The sequence below is a fragment of the Triticum aestivum genome, chromosome 6D (genome assembly GCF_018294505.1).
Source record: "Triticum aestivum cultivar Chinese Spring chromosome 6D, IWGSC CS RefSeq v2.1, whole genome shotgun sequence".
Classification (NCBI taxonomy): Eukaryota; Viridiplantae; Streptophyta; class Magnoliopsida; order Poales; family Poaceae; genus Triticum; species Triticum aestivum.
Window position 1 is genome coordinate 436031568 of NC_057811.1, and position 7278 is coordinate 436038845.

A 7278-nucleotide genomic window follows, 5' to 3' on the forward strand; every position below is an offset into this window, starting at 1 on the left:
CCATTTGCTGACTATGTCATCAAATGAGATGCCAACGTAGACTACCTGCCCTGGGAATGAGATTTAGGTCTCATTCAATTTATACTATGATTAACTTGCACATGGTGGTCAGATGCTAAATAATTGCAGTTTGACTAAATAGCAGACTGTACTGTATCGGTTAATTCCTTTCATGTGAGTACAGTGCGCTTTACCCTACTAGATTACCCTGTTGTGCCGATGGCGCAAGAAGCCAGTTAGAAGTGATGTTAGTAGTGAGTAAGTAGAATATGTAAATGGAAAAATAATGTAATGTGGATTGTATTACAAACAACGCTAAGAAGAATTGTATATAAAATTGCAGGTGATGTGCACAGGGTCTTCACATTCTTTGAGTGGCAAATGTAATAACAGATGCATACGTGGCTTCCTTGTAGCGATGAGACGCCTCAAATTTATGAGTTCTTTCTTATATAGCCTCACTTTGTTTCCCCATTTGCAATGACCATCAAAACTTCTAAAGTAGGTAGTGCCGGGTGCCCCTATGCAATGGTATATAAACTGGTTGGTGTCAGCATATGCATGTACTGGTATTAGAAGAGCAAACGAAAACATCATTTGCCTGTAAGGGTTATGTAGGTCTTTGTGTTCAGCCTTCTTCTATTTTATGGATTCAATTGTAGGTGAGTATGATGATAACCATGAAGAGAGTTTGAGAGATTACTATGTACATGAATACAAATCAAATTATGTATAATGACAATACAATGGTAATGGTAGATGGTTGTGTACCATGTGACGTGTGCTCATTTTTCTTGTTTTTCTTGGTTTTCATGCGACGGTGTGAAGGGCCTACACAGTTATAAACTATAAGAGACTTAAAAGGTAAGTATAAGCAGTAAGTTTTAAAAGTAATTTGGCATGGTGTGCTTACCGACATCATTAGAAATGTTGATAACAGCTGATTTGTGGGCCACATTGTTATGCCGAGGAAGTGATCCAGAAGATCCGCTATCATCAGTGGTGCAAATAACATTACAATTTTTTTTGAAGAAAATGCCTAAATCATTTTTTTGGCTTAACTACGGCCTTTCTTAAATGCTACACCCTCCTAAACTAATATAGGAGTGTTTAGAATACTAATATAGTGATCTCATAACTACTACTAATGGTTGACTGGGTGAAAACATAATATTTGTATCTCACAATACACCGTCTCTTAACACATTATTCTAGAAGATATCAAAACTTAAGAGACAACTAGCCCAATGCATTGTTTTTTAGAAGTTGTATCTAAATTTAATGATTTTTTAAATGGTAGGATTCCTGCGTCTATTGAGAAGAAAAGAGTTGCTCAGTTAATTAGAGAAAACTGAGCGAAAACCGGATTGCCCAGTTAATTACGGAGAAATGGGCTAAAACCATCATATTCGTTAATCGACGCACATAAGAAACCTCATGCACACCACTTTAAAGAGGGCCTTGTCGAGACAACACGCATGCGTCATCGTTATCATTCCTCCCCTAGAGGCATCCTCGACATCTCTAAACTATGAGCAAATGACTCAGACTTCTTCGGCACCGATCCTCGACTCAACCCATACCATAGCGGATGCGTGAAGCTGCATTAAGATCTACGCCAAAGCTCAGCCACCTGCGTCCAGAAAGCGCAGCTCCGACTCTGACGGAGAACTCCGAAGGACAAATCCAGGCACGACTGGCGCCGCGGAAGATCACCAATTTGGCCACCTGCAACCAGTCATCGTACACCATAGGGCCCCGTTGCTACAGCTTCAACTCCACAGAAACAAACAAACCGAGGCAATATCGCGGGCACGCCGGAGAAGAACCGATTACCGCAACCATTGTCGCGTTGTCGATATTGCTCCCACCATCATCGTTGCCATAGAAGTCTGGACGCCAGAACCTCCGCAAACCACCAGTGCCGCTGTTGGGGAACGTAGTAATTTCAAAAAAATTCCTACGCACACGCAAGATCATGGTGATGCATAGCAACGAGAGGGGAGAGTGTTGTCCACGTACCCTCATAGACCAAAAGCGGAAGCGTTAGCACAACGCGGTTGATGTAGTCGTACGTCTTCACGATCCGACCGATCAAGTACCGAACGCACGGCACCTCCGAGTTCAGCACACGTTCAGCCCGATGACGTCCCTCAAACTCCGATCCAGCCGAATGTTGAGGGAGAGTTTCGTCAGCACGACGGCGTGGTGACGATGATGATGTTCTACCGACGCAGGGCTTTGCCTAAGCACCGCTACGATATTATCGAGGTGGATTATGGTGGAGGGGGGCACCGCACACGGCTAAGAGATCGAAGAGATCAATTGTTGTCTCTATGGGGTGCCCCCTGCCCCCGTATATAAAGGAGTAAGGAAGAGGCCAGCCCTAGAGGGGCGCGCCAAGTGTGGGGAGTCCTACTAGGACTCCCAAGTCCTAGTAGGATTCCCCTTTCCTTTCCGGAGTAGGAGAGAAGGAAAGAGGGGGAGAGGGAGAAGGAAAAGGGGGCTGCACCCCTTGTCCAATTCGGACCAGAGGGGGGGGGGGCGCCTCCTTCCTTTTGGCCTCTCTCCTCTATTCCCGTATGGCCCAATAAGGCCCAATACTTCTCTCCGGCGAATTCCCGTAACTCTCCGGTACTTCGAAAAATACCCGAATCACTCGGAACCTTTCCGAAGTCCGAATATAGTCGTCCAATATATCGATCTTTACGTCTCGGCCATTTCGAGACTCCTCGTCATGTCCCCGATCTCATCCGGGACTCCGAACTACCTTCGGTACATAAAATCACATAAACTCATAATATAACCGTCATCGAACTTTAAGCGTGCGGACCCTACGGGTTCGAGAACAATGTAGACATGACCGAGACACGTCTCCGGTCAATAACCAATAGCGGAACCTTGATGCTCATATTGGCTCCCACATATTCTACGAATATCTTTATCGGTCAAACCGCATAACAACATACGTTGTTCCCTTTGTCATCGGTATGTTACTTGCCCGAGATTCGATCGACGGTATCTCAATACCTAGTTCAATCTCGTTACCGGCAAGTATCTTTACTCGTTCCGTAATACATCATCCCGCAACTAACTCATTAGTTACAATGCTTGCAAGGCTTATAGTGATGTGCATTACTGAGTGGGCCCAGAGATACCTCTCCGACAATCGGAGTGACAAATCCTAATCTCGAAATACGCCAACCCAACAAGTACCTTCGGAGACACCTGTAGAGCACCTTTATAATCACCCAGTTATGTTGTGACGTTTGGTAGCACACAAAGTGTTCCTCCGGTAAACGGGAGTTGCATAATCTCATAGTCATAGGAACATGTATAAGTCATGAAGAAAACAATAGCAACATACTTAACGATCGAGTGCTAAGCTAACGGAATGGGTCAAGTCAATCACATCATTCTCCTAATGATGTGATCCCGTTAATCAAATGACAACTCATGTCTATGGCTAGGAAACATAACCATCTTTGATCAACGAGCTAGTCAAGTAGAGGCATACTAGTGACACTCTGTTTGTCTATGTATTCACACATGTATCATGTTTCCGGTTAATACAATTCTAGCATGAATAATAAACATTTATCATGATATAAGGGAATAAATAGTAACTTTATTATTGCCTCTAGGGCATATTTCCTTCAGCCGCTTGCCGATGCCGAGATCCGAGACAAGGTCCCCAAGAGGGAAAATGACATACCAAAGTGCCGCTATTGTCCGATCACAAGATCAATGGTTTCCCTTGGAGAGGTCACGATGGACGGATCCGTGCAAGAGGGGTGCGGCAACAAATCCGCGATGCTCCTAATGAGGTCAACAACAGCCACATCCGCCACCATCTCTTGTTGCGGCAAAAGGCATAGACAGGGTCTTCACCCGAGCTCCCACACCACCTTGATCGCACATCATCCCTCACCGGCGTTAGCAAGCGCACCAACCGCCACCACCATCAAAGTTGCCCATCGCTGAAGAGACACCGATACCATTGCAACCAACCGCACCTCATGGAGCCCATCGATGGTCAACCTCCAACACGAGGGCCTACAACACCACTCATGCCACCACCACCAGACATGCCACATCGCGACCAACGCAGCCACCCGCACCTCATGGAGGCCGCCGGCGGCCCACGTAGGTCAGCAGAACCGTTGAAGCAGGACCATCAAATGAAGCACGAGCCACTGCGCCATAGCGAGCACCACTAGCGGAGCTTCAGCAAGGCTGAATGGGCCCTGGCCCGCCCAGCCTATGGAATTTTATACACTATATCTCTACTCCTAATGGACGACTTGGTGAATAGTCTCCGCGGTTTATTTTCGCTGGTTTTTTTCGTCATCCTCCCACCTCCGGGTTTTTTTCACCATCCTTCCACCTCCATTAACTCGCAACCATCCCGCGAAAAAACCCATGCCAAAAAAAACCCTACGATCGATGCCTCGTGCCCACAGCAGATCGTTCTCTGCCGCCAACCAGCCCTTCGCACGCCCGATCCACCCCTTCGCCCCCGCCGGACATCTATCCCCGTGCCGCGGCCGATCCTAACCTTCGCCGTCGCCCTCGCACATCAAAGCCGCCGCCCGTCCATCGTACGATCTGCTTCAGGATCGCTTCAGGAGACAGCGATCTGCTTCAGGATCGTTTCAGGAGACGGCGCCGCGTTCCCTCTGGTCCATGGCCTCGACCAGGTACGAATCCCTCCTCCACTTCTTCTGGTTTGGTTATTTCCGCATCTTGATCTGATTTGGGCGTGTGTGCAGTTTGCTATGATCTGGTGACGGGGATGCAAGGAGAAGCTGCTGCTGTTTCAAGGGGCCGTGAGGATGCCCACCATGAAGGCGTGTCTGGGATGATGGAGGTGATATCGGCCAGGTCCCCGTTGCCGTCGACTGGCGGCGGCCACCGTGTCCTCTTCCATGGCGTCGGCGGGGCCTTCCCCTGCCAAGCGCGACGGCTCCTTGGCTGGATCACCGTCGCACACCTCGCCGGCGTGGTCGGCAAGATCTGCATCTCAATCCTCGCCACTCTCCATCCTCTTGCAGCTAATAGGCTTTCCGCCCCCTCTTTTATCTCCCGCGTTCTCGTGCGCACGGATTGTGAGCGTGAAGGAATATTTCTCTTCTATTTCATGGTGCTGATGTGCTCCTTCTGCCTTCACACTGCACATATATAGATTCTTCAAAGGAATTGGATGCTGATAATATCAACTTAGTTCCCTCGCTTTGAATTGATTGCCCCAAACAATATATCTCTGGTTGACAGTCATGGCCTATTATTATTGTTCTTAATTTACAACACTCTGTGCTGTATTGTCCAATCATGGTCCAAACTTAAACCTTGGCCGTGGATTCATTGTATGTACCATATGCTGTTCATAGCTACAAAATTGCAATCTCTTGAAAATGTTCTTAAATATAGTAATTTTTTTGTCACATAACCCATATGCTGATGATAAAGTTTGTTGTATGAGCTTGTGGCATACTGATCCGACAGGTGGCAGGTATGCATTCAGATGTTGCAGCTCTAAGGAAGGGTAGTATATGGCACATGGCTTCGTGGGTTGTTTGACAAGAAGTGTTTTGGGCATATTCAAAAGGCAATCTTGTGAAAATTGTACATCGATTTTCTTATTCCGCCATCAGCTTCTATTGATATGAGCGATACAAAAAGTTCAGCACTGAATTTTAGTATGTTAACTTGCAAAATTTCTCGTGACTATGTTTTTTTGTTATAGGTTTATAAATTTCGAAATATAGTTGCAGCTTCACGGAATGGACGGCCCAAATTATGTTAGTGTCTATATGTTTACTTGGTGGTGGTCTAGCGTGAGTGACACCTGCATCTGTAACTTGCCCATTGGATGTTGTTCGAAATCACCTGATAACACAGGTGATGCTTTTCTTCCTTTTGTGATTTGTGAATAACACTAAGCCAATCAATCAATCAATATAACTTCCAGTTAGAACTTAGAGCATCTTTACCTAACGCTTTCATGCAATGCAGCTTTACAGACCAAAGGAACAGGTTTTAGTAAGCTAAACTTTCATGTCTATAAAATTCTGCAGAAAACCACTAGGTATTACAAGGGCATCTTTCACACGTTGTCTACAATTTGTAGAGAAGAGAGTGGTAGAGGATTGTATAAAGGCCTTTGGTCCACCTTATTGGTAAGCCGTATGCTTCTACTGAGAATTGTTTTTTAGTTGACTTCCCAGTAACTTTTATGAGTTACAGGGAGTTGGACCTGATATATCAATCAACGTTTATGTATATGAATCCCTGAGGTCTCATTGGCAAATGGAAAGTTGAATGTCAAACTGTGCGACCAATGATTTGCTATGGTACCTCCCTCTTCTCTCTTCTATGAACCCTATAACACACGTCTCAAATCTTAATTTCTTTTATCCTATTGCAGGTTAATTCCAGTTGGGTGTGTTAACCTACAGTAATCAATCAAGTCAACAAATATAACAATGATACTTTGTCTTCTGATTTTTGGTGGTGATTTTTTTTGTGACTGAACTAACAGGAGCTGAAGCATGTGTTCTTATTTTTTTATATGACTAGATGCATATGAACTGAAGCTCCATAATTTTCTTTTCAAGTCGACATTGGTGGCAACCAATACAATTAGCGTTATTTACAACCAATGAAGTCTTATAATTTTCTTTCTTAGAAATATACAGTGACACTGACTATCATTTAGTAGCTCTACAGGCACTAGCCAAAAACAATAATGTTTATTTATTTAACCACCAAATAGAACAATAGGTTATTCTGCATTATGGGTACACAAATCACAACACTATATTTCAGCTGTAGAAATCTGTGTGGATGCCTGCTGATATTTTAAGCCTACATATTGCCGATTTGGTTTGAGGAATGCTTGAAGCATAATTTACTCCCTAATGTGCAAATAGCAGTATCATTTTTTGTCAAGAAACTGAGAAGACGGAAGAGAGTTGGTGTTGTCAGTGTGGTGAGCCTATGCGGCAACCACAAGGCTGAAGTCTGCTTTGATCGTTGTTCAAGATTTGAGCCTTGGCTCCGGTTTTGATAGCTCTATATCAGTGAGTTTAGTACAGTAACTATTTTAAGTATCTTTACTGTGCATAGTTGCATACATTTTATTCATGGATTAGTCTTGGTAATATTAACATTTGAAAAGCAATTTTTGTGTGACCATTTTTTCATCTTAGTATCTCCATCTACCAGCAAAAGGCAACGTGCACAAACCTGTATTTAACATGCAACATGAGATAGTGT

The 7278-nt window shown here is 44.6% G+C and overlaps 1 pseudogene; it reads left to right on the plus strand.

Moving 5' to 3' along the window:
• Positions 1-4019: 4019 nt before the first annotated feature.
• On the plus strand, positions 4020-7009 carry LOC123142662 (probable envelope ADP,ATP carrier protein, chloroplastic; annotated as a pseudogene).
• Positions 7010-7278: the final 269 nt, after the last annotated feature.